Here is a 16,651-nt window from a genome sequence, read left to right as displayed (position 1 = left end):
AGAGAACGAACGCGCAACCGAAACGTTCATACTAAATTTAAAACCCGAGATAGAAATCAGAACATCAAGCATGAAACCGCGCACCTTACAAGAAGCACAAGATGCCGCGTTCGAAGCAGAACTATTAATCGGAGAAATTGAGCGAAACCGCGGAAATCAGTGCAGCCAGCAAATAAGAGCTCACTCATTCGCCCGAGGGAATGTATCGTCACAACGCAAACCCCCACTTAGGAGCGGTCCGATGACTACGCTCAATCGCCTGCCGACAAGCACTCAAATAAACAACGGAGGGAGAATGAAGTGTTTTAAGTGCAACCAAATAGGACATACCGCAAATTACTGCCGAAAATTTTCAACCGGCCAGCCAGCGAAATCTTCCGCCACCGCGCAGCTACAATATAAACATGGAGAATGCGGGACGAGAAGAGGAAACAGCGCTACCAGAACCTCGAGAGACGTCGTACGAGTACACGCAACAACAGGAAAACTTCTATCCATTGGAGTTCGATCGGGAACAGAAATCAAACGATATTTAATCGATACCGGTGCAGGAATAAATTTAGTTAAAAGATCAAGTGCCATATTTAAACCTAAAATGACAGTAGCTAAAACATTTTACATGGGCAATGACAAATTCCAAACTGACGAAACAGTAGACTTTCAATTCTTTAACATCATGAACACATTTCACGTTGTGCCAGACGATTTTCCTTTAATAGAAGACGGAATAATTGGTTTACCTATGCTCTCTAACTACTCATATCGAATTAACAACGAATCGATACAATTAAACGGGAACGAAATATTTTTCCAGGCGCCGAAAACCATTCTCCCAGGGCAAACCAAAATCGAAACAATTTATCTGGATAAAGTTCCGACGAGAGTATGTTTCTGCAATACTGGTGAGCAACCAACTATAATCACTAATGATCTTTCTTATGAACACGATCTCGATAAAATTGCTAAAATGAAACAAATAATTAGACTAGACCATATTGAAGACAAACTTCGTATTCCTATCGAAAAGATCCTCCTACATTACATAGACGTGTTTGACCTAGAATCCGATACCCTACCTTGTACTAACCTAACAAAACACACTATTACCCTACGCGAAAACAAAATCGTCAATACCAAATCGTACCGACCTCCCGAGGCCCATAAAGCAGAAATTGAAAAACAAATGAAAAAAATGTTAGATAAAAATATCATTGAAGAATCAGATTCTCCTTACAACAGTCCAGTATGGGTAGTACCCAAGAAATCAGACGCATCAGGCAAACAGAAATGGCGTATAGTTATCGACTTTCGAAAATTAAATGAACCTACCGATCAAGACGCCTACCCACTACCGACAATCGACGACATTCTATCACAATTAGGCAACGCCAAATTCTTCTCTGCTCTAGATTTATCTTCGGGATTCCATCAAATATCTATGGACCCCGACTCAAAGAAATATACAGCCTTTAGCACACCTCAGGGACACTTTCACTATAATCGCATGCCATTCGGTTTAAAAAACGCCCCAGCCACCTTCCAACGCATGATGGATACCGCGTTACGAGGATTATTGAACAAATACTGCTTTGTATACCTTGACGACATAATAATATTCGGTAGTACAATTCAACAACACAATGAAAACCTTGCTATAGTATTGCAAAGATTAAAAGAGTTAGGACTAAAAATCCAACCCGACAAATGCGAGTTTCTAAAACCTGAATTAGAATACTTAGGACATGTCATAACACACGAGGGCATAAAGTCAAATCCTAAAAAGATCTCCGCAGTTAAAGACTTTAAGATTCCCAAAACACAAACAGACGTAAAGTCATTTCTCGGATTAGCTGGATACTACAGAAAATTCATTAAAAACTTTTCCAAACTCGCCAAACCATTAACAGATCTCACAAAGAAAGACAATCCTTTTAGATGGACAGAAACGCAACAGACAAGCTTTGACACACTAAAAGAAAAGCTATGCTCAGCCCCAGTTTTAGCATACCCAGACTACACGAAAACATTCACACTCACCACAGACGCTTCCAATGAAGGAATAGGCGCAATGTTATCACAAGACGGACATCCTTGTTGTTACATATCACGGACACTCAACCCCCCAGAGAAAAATTATTCTACCACAGAAAAGGAATTATTAGTTATCGTATGGGCAGTTAAGAGACTCAGGCAATACCTGTTAGGAAGACGATTCGTTATTCGAACCGATCACCAAGCACTCACTTGGCTCAAAAATTGCAAAGACCCTTCCTCGCGTTTGATTAGATGGAGACTTAAACTCGAAGAATACGAGTACGATATTCAGTATTGCAAAGGTAAAGAGAACACAGCAGCCGACGCACTTTCCAGAAAAATTTACCAAATTACCGACAAATCAGTCCCAGACACACCTGCAAACTCCGAAAATATTGTAGAACACTTTAACGCATGGTCAGAAGACGCGACACACCCGAGACGACTTAAAATCACGCCAAACGATCACACCTTCTATCAATTGAATAGAGAAACATTAGGTCCATTCGACAAAGATACTTGGATTCGAAAAATTTTTGAACTAACCAAGAAACACAAGAAAATTGGGATAGGAGACAATAGTTTTACCGAAGCCGAAAAAGCTAGGATCAAAATAACACTCATGTTTATTAATGACCAAATTGAAGAAATAACTTTTGCATACGAACCAATACAAACCATAACTGACGAACAAGCTCTAGACATTATACGCGAAAACCATAACGACATTAGTGGACACTTGGATATTCAAAAGACATATAGTAAAATCAAAGACCAATTCAAAATCCCACGCCTCATGGAAAGGATAGAAGATTTTATAAAAAATTGCGAAGCTTGTCAACGACAAAAGCTAGTTAGAATCAGACCCAAGGAACAACCCGTAATTCCTCAGACATCAGTAGAGCCAAACGAAAAGATAGCCATGGATCTAATTGGTCCGATGCCTAAAACCACACGTGGAAATCAATACATTCTTTCGACTCACGATGACCTAACGAAATATCTCGTTTTAGTACCACTGAAAACACAACGAACCGAATCGATTATCGATGCACTACTGCACCACTACATTTACATCTTCTCAGCATCCAAAACGATACTAACAGACCAGGGACAGAACTTTATTAGCGAACTAATGGAAAAATTCGAGGAAGCATTTAAAATCAAACATATAAAGACCACTAGTTTTCATCCTCAATCTAACGGATCCTTAGAACGAAAACACGCCACAGTAAAAGACATGATTCGCACGAGCCTACACGATTCTAATAAAGAATGGGATCAGGTATTAGACTTTATTTGCCTAGGGTATAATACCGCGATACACGATGCAACTGGATTTTCACCCTTCGAACTAACATTTGGAAGAAAAGCCAACCTCCCGTCTTCCGTATCCCGAACTTCCAATTACACTTACGAAGAAATGTTTGCACTATGGCAAAAACAATTGCAAAAATATAGAATGATAGCGAAGAACACTCTTGAACAAAGTAGAAAGAGGTACATGAGAGATCAGACAAGAAAAATCATTAGAACTCAAACCTTATTTAAGGAAGGAGATCGTATACTCCTTCACAACGATCATAAGTCGGATAAATTGGACGACGAATGGTTAGGACCCTACGTTATTAAATCAGTCAAGACACCGTATTATGAGATTCTCATTAGAGATCGAGTTAAGAAAATCCACGGTAACAGAATAAAACCTTATTTTTCAGGACGATCACCCTTGCCGTCGGCTTTACCACCCTTAACGGATTAAAAATAACCCCTATTGACAATAATGGAATATTTCATGAGAAAAGATCCAAAGCATATCTTTATAGCGAACACATAAATGTTATTATAGGACTAGATATTAGTGCTGTATTGGAACAAGTAAGATATATTGAAAAGGGAGTAGCCGAAGTTAGGAATCATTGCGAGACACGAAAAGACTGTAACATATTACCAGAAATACGCTCTTTACAAGCAAAACTAAATAACGTCAGAACACTTAGCATCGAATTACGATCCTTAGCTCACATTCATCTCAGAAGTAGACGAGGACTAGTAGACGCTATCGAATCTATTAGTAAAACTCTTTTTGGAACCCTAGCCGCGAACGATCTAGATATAATCAACAAAAATATAGACAAACTCTTTGAAGAAGGTAACAGCCTAAAAACCATAGTAGCCAACCAGACAGCTTTGATTAAACGAATTTTAAATAACGACGTCATCCAGCGACTGAAACAAGTAGACACAGGTGTAACAAACGAACTTAAAACGCTTAACAAAAACGAGATCACCTTAATAAAAGTCATAGCTCTAGAAAGCTCACTCTCTGACTTACATTTCCAAATCGACGAAATATTCAATTTAATCATCTTAGGAAAACAAGGAATAATAAGCCCACAGATTATTGATCCCGGAACTTTTATTAACAATTACGCCCAAGTACTAGGTAGCAAAACAGTAGGAAACGCTTTTATACCAAAGGAAGAGAATTTCCAAAATATTTTAGATATCTCAGAACTCACATTGTTTACTCGACAAAACAAAGTTTTCTTTGTAATTTCTGTACCAATAGTTATGGACATGGAATGGGATATAGAGCAAATATATCCCATACCATCTCTCACGAACAAAGTGTTTTTAGCACCTTTAGTAGTTCATCCGATATTTTTAACGTCAGGACTAAATTACATCAATGTCGATCAAAACTACTTGGATAAGCAATGTTCTATATCTGACTTTTACATTTGCAAACAAACTCAGCCGATTCACGACCGTCGAGTGAAGCACGATTGTAACCCTGAAATCTTAAGCGCAGAAAACACTGTCAAATTCTGTAAGGTAGTAGTTTATAACATTGAAGATATAACTTTTATCCCATTAAACGCTGAGAATCATTTTATAGCTATACCAGAAAAACCAATAGATCTGAGCATTTTCGAAGAAAAGACACATCGAATTGTTAGACTAGAGAAACCATCTTTGTTACAAACTAATAAAACCGTAGACATATTGTACAAGAATAACCATATGAGAATCAGTGGTAGTAGCAAGGAAATTTCTTACGAGATTAAAATCAAAACAGTCAATGTAACTAATGATTCAGACTGGATTACTTTACTAAATAAACTAGAGAAAACTACAAAACTTATTAACGATAATTACGGATACAAAAACACTCTGGATTGAATCGAAGATCAAACGAATCAACTAACTTTTGCTCGTAGAATCGATCAAGTTGAATCACGGGGAATATCTATATTACAAATTATAGGATATTTATCCATTGCTCTCATATGCTTATACTTTCTCAACAAAATAGGAATGCCGAAATTGTATTTTCATTTATTCTGTTGTAAAATCAAGCGAAACACGACAAATAACAATCCATCAGCCAGCGCTCCGATGCCAATCAACCCGGCACCTATCAACATATTCACCCCGATTCTACCTGTGCCCAGCACCAGCAACGATTCACAAGTAACCTTCGACCTGGAAACACCCAAGGCAAAATTTCACCCATCTATCTTAAAGAGGAAAAGGAATCTATCTATCCATCTATCTTCGAGGACTAAGTTCATTCTAAGGAGGGGGGAGTGTAACCCCAAACTCTTTTGCCCTGACGTCACCTTAGGCGACCACTTCTAAACATTCTCCAGACAGCCGATACTTGAACATTACACATGGCGACCTTGGCGACAATGTATATTGCCGGAGTACCTGAGGGTTCATCTATGTCCTAACGGTCCTTCCACCGAATGTTCTAGAAGCGTAGCAACAGTCACGTACGCCTACAGGGTAGTGGGGATAATGAAGGATGAAAAACAAAAGAAGAAACAGATGTCACCGAGAGTAAGAAAATATTGTAAGAGCCTCAGTCCCGAACGGCCACGGCTAGAGTTCAGAAGTGTATAAACGAGGAAAAAATAAAGTTTTCTTCTTTCCTTTAAATTTCTTTCTTATTTTACGTGACAGGGTCACCGGTGGCCGGCACTCAACTTGGCCGTGGTATCATCAAGATCACCGGTGACCGGCGCCCCAAGATTAGTAGCAATACATAATTTGAATAATTATTTTTTATTAGCAATTAATTATAACTATTTATCAATAGTTATAAATTTTTTATTATTACCATCGTTACTACAATGGTATGACGAAATTAATGCAGTATAAAATATATAAGAATAGTTTTATTTATACATGAAATATAGAACAATTATTTAGCATTTCACAAAGGAACAATATGAAATAATGTCTTTTTATGTTAATGAATAATGTTAATGAAATAATGTAAAAACTAGGAAGAGCACAATGTAATATATTACAAAATAGAAATTAAAATTTGTTCAAAGCGCCGCAAATGTTGATTTACGTAACAAGTCTATTTAGCGTATGTAATAAATCCTCTTAACGACCGTGTTGAAAACAAAAACGGGAAAAATGAAAAACTAACGAATTAATGATCAAACACGTGACTTGTACACATAATACAACCACAAAATAGGAAGTAAAAAAAGAAAAAAAGAAGAAACACAGATAATTGTTGGTCGAATGGAAATAATACTACGAAGCCGCTTATTTAAGATGACTAATATGATTTAATGAACAGGTTTCGTTTTTAAGTGTAGCAATTGGCAGTAAACAAAACAGAATTCCCAACCTTTAGTGGAATCGCCGTTCCAGTTGAGTCTGCGCGAATGGCGTTGTGCCACTTGGCTTTTTCCACGACCTGGTAAACCGCACATCGCGATTACAACCCCTGAGAATTTTCGGGGAGACTTCATTATCCCCGACGTCCTTATTGATTTTATCCTTGATATTATCCTTGGGTTCTGAAAGCAACAGAATCTATGATACTCGTGTAATTAATTGCATTTTCACATGCTTGATGTGTAGACGTATGGCCAGTGATAAACATCAAGGAGACAAAGGATTGTGCAACAAAGACGCGAGTATAAATGTACAGATCGTGTACAAATTTAACAACGCCAATACGCGATTACGATAGAAGTCAGATATTTTCTAAGGCATTTCATTGTAGCATCCGGTTATTTTTATGTGTATAATAATATAATAATAACGACCAATTTTAGAAGATGCACCCAAACGGCTATGATAGATCTGACCCGGTGCCAAGTTAGTTTGTTAAGCCAGCCAACAGTCGAATGATCGTTAACAATGTGAACGTATGTGACATAATTCGATAGAAAATCGAACAATGTGATCGTATAACAGTAAGAATGAAATTAGTGAGAAAATTATCGTTTCCCTCCGACGCATCTTCGATTCACAAAAGAACTCTTTCTCGCGCGCTATGAGCAAGATGTTTTAAATTTTTATTTTGTTTTCGTCGAATGAAATATTTAGGTTTCTAGGAAACAATGAACGTAAAAGTGAAAATAAAAGATATACGCGAGCATTATATTGCGTGCAACATTTGTGTTACGCCACGAGGCTTACCACAGGCTGTATTTTCTAACCGTCGCTCGCGGCCCTACAATGTCGCAGTCAGATCGCTTTATCTGACCGCCGGATCATATACAATGTATCGACGAGCGCATAGCTGTCGCCAAGCAGCGAGTTTTCGAAACGTCGAATTTCGTCCGTTACGTTTTCCACGCAAGAATAGACATACGTGATCATAGGCGCGAACGGTGGCGTGACCTAAGTAGAGTGGGGGTCGTCTTAAAAATGAGACAAAGAAATCATCTAAAGTCGGCTAGTTCCTTGTGACACGTCGAACGTTACACATTGAATCGAATCTAACACATAACGCCTGTCTCAAGCTGCGAAGTGCGATAGGTCTCGTTATAAGCAAACCGCTAAACAAACCTTGACTGTTATCTTTTTTGTTTTTAATTGTTGATCTTTGACTGAACTTGTTGTTTCGTTATTTTTATTAATCTTTTATCAACCAACCCAGTATAGTTGTTACATATACACTCAAACCTAACCACCTCTATTCTCGTAATAGAAATAGGGGATCAATCAGTTCGTGGCGTCGATTGTTTAATCGTAACGAGAATTTACGACTCTCGTTGACGCGTTATCCAGCGATCGCGTCTCTCCGCGAACGGTTGAAACAATTTGCATGAGCATTCTGCTTTTTACCCGTACATTTAGATTAAAATCGTTTTCACTATTGATCGATGGAAGAATAATCCTTACCGATCACACACATGTTCTTTACAATGTATCGTTAACAACACTGTTCGACAATCAACTAATGACGAATCAATAATAAAAAATGCGTTTCAATGACACAACCGGCTAGACGAATTCGCGAGCTTCAGAGTGCGAATTTCAACTGAGTACTGATGCCTTCCTGTTGGGTTCCACGTTAAAAACCGAGCGTTGGTGAACTTTATATTTAGAATTCTCTCTTCATGCACGAGAGCTTTTGACTACACTTTTGCGACTGCCGCTTCTTTCGCGGTATTAATCTCAACAACAAACTTTGTTTTTTGTTTGTTCGACATTCTGACTTATTCTATTCTCATTTTTGGAATACGGATATTCATGCGAAATATTTGTTTCACTCGCTAAATGTAGTAATTTTATAGTTCATATATTTGAAAAGTTCGTAGTGAAATTCAAATAAAATGTATTTTCGTAGAATTGACATTCTATCGAATATAAAATACAATACTGCTTCATATAAATTAAATTTATGAAATCTCTAAAAGGTATAAATTAACCCCTTCAAATTTTATCGCAATCGATTACAGAGCTTATCAATTCTCGGAAATGTTGCGAACTTTTCAAACATCTCCATATTTTTATATACGTTTTATATGATTGTGTAATTATTTGGATTTTTCTATATTTCTCAGAACCGTATAAATATCCGTGATCTACGTATTTGATTGCTATATTTTCTAAAACTCTATATGTCATGCGATAATTTATGTAATATATCGTGTAGTCGTTCGTAATCGATATGTAATCGTACGCAATATATTGCGGTGTATAGAATGAAAGTACAAAACAGGATTAAAGTTCAAGTACGAAAATACGTACGACGACCTGTCTGTAACGTTATAATTAACTCGTTGTTTACAATATAAAAAATTGAAATGGAGTAAGAATTATCGAATTGTCTGAGTTCACGAAATTCGACATGGCGATAGAAATATGCGTTATCGCGTGTTGTTTCGAATCGGCATGCCCTTGTGCCTAATAATCGAAGGTCGAAAAGCGATAAAGGTCATTACATTTGGACTAATTTAACGAATCTCTGAGTAGATTTTTTACCATAAGCAAAAGCACGTACGCCACGAAACGATTTCGTCGTTCGCGATATCTGTCTTCATTTTTATTTGCGTGTCTGTTTTTCTCGACTTAACGCGTGTCAACAAAATAATTACGAATTAGACCCCTTGATCCGTGGATAAAAGAGCTTCGATGCACGTTTATAGACTATACAAACGAATCGCACGTTTCGCTTTGAAAAATAAAACGTATTGAAAACGGAAGTTTTTCAACCCAAACAATCGGATTATATACCGATGTATGTATATTGTTTTATAATTCAAAGTGCAGCTTCGAGTGTCGTATTTACCAAACTGTTGCACGCGATACACGATCAATACCGATCATTCGCGTATACCGAACGATGTACTATCACCTATCGAGAATCCCCATGAAACCAGCTTTAACCGTTGGTACGTTGACCTGAAACGTGTCGTCACTCGATTTATTATTCAAGCGTTGAATTGTAACAACGCATGTACTCTCGCCACGCTACGGCTACCAACGTATGCGTGAATACTAAATTATTCCATGGAATATCGTGTCGATAATATTTATTTATCTATGAACAAATGGCAATGAAATTTGTAACGTCAGAATACAGTAATTAATTATGAAAATTGCGTTACGTCTTCGCGAAGATTCATCACGGTCATTTCCATATGCTGTCATGCGCAGGATAAGAACAAGCTCAGTGGCAGAAAATCAATAATCGGTCTTGTGGAGAAAACCATTTTGTTGCATTGGAACATGCGCTGTAACGTCAGCTACCACTACATCGCATTTCACCAAATTTGCCAAAGAATTTCGTTAAAAAAAAAAAAAAAAAAGGAAAAAGAAAAATTGAACTGACAGCTACTTGAACTAGATAAAACAAAATAATTTCTGGAACTCATCGTACTCGAAAACTCTTGTCAGAATTTTACGATAGAGAGGAGCTTGAATTATTGAAGCTTTCTAAAATTCGAAAGCACTTGAGTTTGATAAGATGAGATACTCGTGGGACCTGGTACGATCGTTTAGTTACTGAGATATAGAAAAAAGAAACGAAACTTTTGATAAGAAACCACCGTGCTCTGAATGAAAACAACAAGTTTATCAATTTTAAGTTATTTGTTACATGCTGAATTTTCATTCGTCGCACGCGTTTCGAACATACGACACGGATATCTATTTAAATCGTGTTTTATTTATAGTCACCACTCCTATTACAAGTGGAGATCACAGATTCGTGAAACCGTGGCCTGGTTTCGTGGTAATTTCGATGTAATAGCTAAAGATCTAGCTGACACGAATCGAGAAATTCAAAGAGAACGAGCGAAAAAGCGTAATGCGTTTCAATGAGAAAAACAAACGATGAAAAAAGCCATTATTTCATCCGGTATTTCCGCAGGTGGCATTTTTTAATTTCGTTTGCATATTGCATTTCCATGCAATTTTTTATGACGACTGTTGCATTGCATAACGCACAGTAATCCGATGCTTTCGTTTTCGATAGATAAGAAATAAATAACGTTTCCCATCGAATGTTTCGCAACCTGATTACCGATTGAATTGCTATTCAATAACATCGTCACCTATCGAATATATCGAACATGTTGTGATTGTACGAGTAAATAATATCAATTAGATGAAACTCATATTACTAGTGTTCCATTTAATCGATTTACCTTGGCGCTGTTCTTCGACGCTTGGTGCCATCGTATCAGCGCACGGCGCAGTCTCCTTTTGTATAGTCGACGTATTGATCGCGTTCACCGCTTGTGTTACGATCGATTTGTTCGTTTCTTCTTGGAAAAAGCCGGCTTGCAGTGCAAGTTTCCTCACGGCCAGACAGTAACCCAGAATCGGTGCCGCCAACAGGTCGAGACAAGCGGCAACCCAGGGCATAACCCGACGGTGAACTATTCAAATTAGGGTCTTTGGTTTCCCTTCAGGAAAACACAAGTCATCAGGTAGACCAGTCGAGAAGTCGATAATTACAGGAAGAGAATGAAAGTGATCCTGGGAACGCTTTTGCTTGAAATATCCAGCAAACAAGAGCCCTCTATTTGTATAAAATACTCGGAAACAGTGGTCTATTGCTAGTCTCCTTTTTACCCGTTTTGCTGCTCAATCTTCGACTAGAGTCCTTCCGAAAAATGATCGCTACTTGTGTGCCGTATTATGGACAACAGGTCCTCCCTCATTCCAATTTGCTTGATCCTCACCTCTGGAGCCAGTTTGCGTGCTTCTTTGCCTATGCTCGAAGAAAAGCCCAGTTCTCCGATTTTGTCCTCTTCTTTGGTTAAATCTTCTTTTACCCTCGATTCACTTGATTGTTTGATCGTCGACGATCTATCTATCACGTTACGATGTACCTTTATAAATATTGTCGATACAGACGTTGCCCGACTCTGCGCACGCGCTGCCACAAGTATATCCTAGTAGTTTACATAGTCACGGTGCTGCCTCACCGTTTTCCAGCACACTGGTGTTCCCTTCTCGCCACCACTTCAACTCTGCTTTGGTTATGTATATTTATATGTAAGGTATTCCTTACCCTTTTTAGCTCCTTTTCTCTCCCTTTACCGCTCACGACAACGTGGTTTCACACGGACAATCTGTGGAGTTGCCTCTGCAGAATCAGTTCTCGTACAACCGGTTTACCAGATTAATTTTATCCACCAAAGACCTTCGAATATAACTGCCGACTCTCTATTGTCTGATTCTAATCTCTGCGTTTGTTGATGTTTTGTTCACTGTATGTTGCGTGCAAATCCGCCTAACGTTCTGTAACTGAAGTTATACGAAAGTGTTTAAAAGTCAAAGTGAAAACGAAGTAAAATTGTGAAGTGAAAACGGTCGTCTCTAGTCAGATCGAGGTGGTACTAGCGACTGATATTCCCCCATTTGCTGCAGCTTTTAGCAACATCGATCCGGACCTGGTAGGCTCCCTCTGTTGAAACTGGCGAATCAACGATTCGCTTACCCCACTACTAGTATACAGCAATCATATTGGGGACACGTCGAATGTATTTACGTTTGAGGACAAAACGTCGATATTTACTGGGCCACTGCAACCTTAGACAATGCGACTTTTTACATAATATTTTACAAATCTGCGTGAAAATATCAACAGCGGTCATGGAGGAATCTGGTAGAATCTTTATTATATAACATCGTACAATGTCTAAACTATAATTTCGACAGACGCGAGCTACGTTCCACCAAATTCGAATCACCGTTATAGTGCTCTTTACGTTTATTTTGGTCGATTAACTATAATCGCTTTACTTAGACATTATTATAGACATTACTTAGACATTGTATTATAAAAACTAGTCTAATTTGGACCATTAACGTATTAATTCTTGAAACGATGACAACATAGAATTTCGTTCTTAAGTGTACAATTGTACACGCCTTCAGTTCACACGAACTGATACCAGAATCATTCTTTCCTCTCGTTCCATCATTGGACCTTATGCCTCATAAATTGTTACCGTAACGTATCACGTAATTCATAATTGCACGGCTTAAGCATTTTACTCTTGCTTCCTGGGTAACAGTTTCGACGTCACCCAAGTATTATTTATTGCAGGCAATAGATTAGATAATACATGATTCGGACTGAAAACAGGATTGCAATAACAAATGATAATTATTTACAATCTACTTGGATGAAAAGATGCAAGCTTTGAATATCATTTCTTTTGCAATTATGCGACGATTGAAATAATATTTGCTTTGATCGGTATCTAACGTTCACAAATCGACCTTCTCATTTTTCTTCGTTCGTTAACCGACCAAAGTCCACGTTTGTTTCTTCTATTTCTCCGATGATATTTAGCGAACATGAGCGGTCAGACTCGTGTACTTCACATTCAGCGTCATTTAATTCAGTCGGTGAATGGTAACGCGTTATTACCCTGTGAAATTGCAGCAGGTACAGTCTAATACGGCATAAATTATGGAAATAGTTCGCACACTGATGTGGATTTGAATCATACGATTTCTTAGTATTGATTCTCTAAGTTTGATTATAATGTATGTTTATTGCTGCGTCTAGTTTATTGAAAAGTACACATTTTTATGTGACAGAAGATCTGTAATCATACGATTTGCGTAATTATCGGAGAAATGAATCAGAGTATCTTGTGATTTATATAGATAGCTAAAATTAAGGCAGTCGTTATCGTTGTATATGAAAAATATTATTATCTGTTAGGGGATGATGAATGATTTGAATGAATTCGTGGAAGATCTAAATTAGTCGAGGAAACATTGGCTTTGGAACAATTTTCCTATATTGTCTTGTTGCCAAATAAAACGTGCATTGTACAGGTTGGAAATTTTTCCTGAAATTAATGATAGTTTTGTCTCAAACTTTTTTTTAAACCTAGTATAATGCAATATTTTCTACAGTTGCATAAACGTGACATTTGGTACACGTGATTCACGCATACTTTCCGCCGACGCGAGTTTAGTCTGTGTTGCAATTTTTTGCAGTAATACAACACTTGTTCGAGGCTGTGAGTTAGCATAGCTTTTGCTGAATACTTATCGTCTACAAACAAGAAAGATTTTTGCACACGTCAAATACGTCCGTGACTTTCATCACGATATGGAAGATTCCGACTTTTCTTTGCATACGCAAAACGATATCAGAATATTAAAATCCACGAATTTCCTTACACGTGATAAACGTGTGCCTCGAACGGCGCGTGATAAAATGATGATAGAGGTCATGAACGATCGAGGGTAGCATGAAATGAACTCTAAGTTCTATAACTAAATCGGCACACATGAATCGTTAACGTAACTCAATTGAGAAGAGAGCGTCGAATCGTCTAGAAACACTCGTACTCCTGTTCCAAAAGCGTTAGTGCCAAGAAGGTGCGCTTTGTCGTTCAATTATTATAAATAGAATAATGCTCCCAACCATCCGTTGTATTATCGCGTTGTTAAGTTACTTGTAAAGTCTACCGATTCTTTCGAATATCGTTTTAAGGCTCTTAGTTTCCATATAGTACTATTTTTGCAAGCATTTGTAAAACGTTATCGATGAAATCCAAGATTATCTTATTTTTGGAATCTCGAGCGATATTTAAATCGCTCGAGATTACTCTAAATATATTTTGACATAGTAAAAATAAATTTTAATTCAAATTTCCCGCATAACGCCACTTTTTTAATTGCTAGTTTCCATCTGAACACGGAAGATGGCAGGACGGTTCCTAATCAATACAAATTGATTGTTTGATGCGTATGAAGCTGTTTTACCTTTCCCTACGATAGTGGCGCTGCGTGATATTCTCAATGTTATCATTCATCATATCGATATAATGTGGCGTTTACACTTTGGACACTTTTTGAAGCGACTGTGTTGTGTTTGAATGCGATCTGCGATTTAAACGAAGAAAGATTTCTTGCAAAAGGTACACAATATCATCATATTTTTGTTTGTATTATTCTTTTATACTGAACTTTTCCCCTGCATAGAAATGAAGAATTTGTAGGTTATGTTATTTATTGTATTTACATATATCGCGTAGTATGAAAAATATATAAATCATATGTATATGTTTTTACTTGTATGTTGGAATACATTACTTAATTTTTGTTTAAACATTGTTACAGTTGGTTGGGCGTCGTGGCAAAATGTTCAAGGCTTCGGAGAACCTCCTACAGTAAAGTCACAAATTTTGAACCTTATTAGGTCCATACGAACGGTGGCATGAAGTAATTACATACAAATTATTTTAATTCGTTTGATAATAAATTTAAATATAACACAAATATGTTGTTTGTTGCAGTTCCATTGATATTCCTAAATATCGTAACAATAATTGTGAATAATTGGTGCTTGGGTGAAAGAAACGATTGATGGTGTAAATAAAAGGACAATGAGCTGTGAAAAGTGATGTACATAAACGCAAAATTACATTCTTTTATTTTTACTTTTGTATCGAAGAGTAAAGTATTTTTTATTATATCGTGTTTCAGCATATTTTTGTACTGCAAGTATTTTAAAAGATAGCAGTATTTATATATGTTGTTTCTACCTATATCACTTCTTATTTATTTTTATATTATTTTATAAGCTTCCAATTGTTTAATTATGTTGGATACGTTTTACATATTTTTCTAATCATCGTAGTGAAGACAAAAAATTCTTCATACGATAATGCAGTAATACACAACAAACCTTTTATCATATCAAAATACATATATTTCCATATATACTTAAATATTTATCTAAAATATCATGCATCATTTCGAACTTTTTAGAATATTTCTTTCCACATTATCTAGCAGTTCCTGTTCCATCTGCACTAAACATCTGCTTTTTCCTACACTAAACAGCATCTACTTACTTCATTTTGCCAATGTCTACAAATAAACTTGAAACAACCGTCGAAATTCATATTGCAACATCAACTCTATAAAAGGAAGTTTGTCATGCGACATCAACATGTAACTGTAAGTTGCAATTTAGTTCCATTTTTTTTTATCGACGCCAACAATTGAAAATCTCATACTTCGTTAGGAGAATCGTCAAAGAATTGAATATCTTTTTACTTTTATTTTTTTTTCGAAATTCTATTTACTCAAGACACGTGCTCGGAACTTGTTTCATTTTCTCAATTAGTCATTTACATTTTATTCTTGAAAGTACGGGGAAATTCATGGTGAAGAGATATGGCGAACTTCCGCTACAGGACGTCTCTTTCCGTTAAGTGTCTTCGAATGTACTCTCTCACGGGTAATTTAAATCATAAATCAACAGACGAACGTACTGTAAATTATGTTCGACTTGGTGTGAGGTGTAAGTAGTTGGACAGGATGCTCATGTCTGTTTGTCTTCGTATCTTCATAGACGACGCGATGGCGCACGCGGGAAGCCAATGATTTTCTCGTAACTTTCTCCCCTTCTTCGCTTTCTCGGGGTGGAAGTAACATATATACATACACATCTCCGTGCAATCAATAAACAAGTGTCATGTTGACTTTGCATTCTGTCATTAGCTACCAACAACTCAATTTTTGTCACATTTCAGCAACGTGCAACAAATTTCCTAATTTCTTAACTTCTTATTGCCAACTTTAAAATCTTATATCTATCTTTAAAGGATCAATTTATTTTCCTCGAGTTATACCTTGAAATATAGATACATGTCTAAAATAGATTCACTAAACACGGAAAATCGCCACTGAAACGCACATTTGTTTACGTCCGCTTAATCATATATTCAAAACGATAAATAGAATGGTTTAACTATTTCAATTTCCTCCGTTAGATTTAATTTATAGTGTCCATTAATCTTGGACGCCTTCGCGGTCGATTGGAACGGAAATCGTGAGGCGATATAACGACTGGATCACT

General features: G+C 37.0%; 2 protein-coding genes across 3 annotated transcripts in view; one reads left to right on the top strand and one right to left on the bottom strand.

Moving 5' to 3' along the window:
• LOC126927110 (uncharacterized) overlaps nucleotides 1-16,651 on the top strand; it is a 332,444-nt gene that overhangs the window by 103,963 nt on the left and 211,830 nt on the right. For both annotated transcript variants that reach the window (XM_050743444.1, XM_050743445.1), the window contains exon 2: nucleotides 12,184-12,209. The gene's annotated coding sequence lies outside the window, so the exon portion shown is untranslated. The remainder of the gene's footprint in view (nucleotides 1-12,183; nucleotides 12,210-16,651) is intronic.
• The window catches only part of LOC126927119 (6-phosphofructo-2-kinase/fructose-2,6-bisphosphatase-like), a 129,440-nt gene that overhangs the window by 17,036 nt on the left and 95,753 nt on the right, over nucleotides 1-16,651 (bottom strand). The window lies entirely within an intron of this gene.

Source organism: Bombus affinis, unplaced genomic scaffold (genome assembly GCF_024516045.1).
Source record: "Bombus affinis isolate iyBomAffi1 unplaced genomic scaffold, iyBomAffi1.2 ctg00000075.1, whole genome shotgun sequence".
In the NCBI taxonomy this organism is placed as follows: domain Eukaryota; kingdom Metazoa; phylum Arthropoda; class Insecta; order Hymenoptera; family Apidae; genus Bombus; species Bombus affinis.
This window is presented reverse-complemented; position numbering and strand designations above follow the sequence as displayed.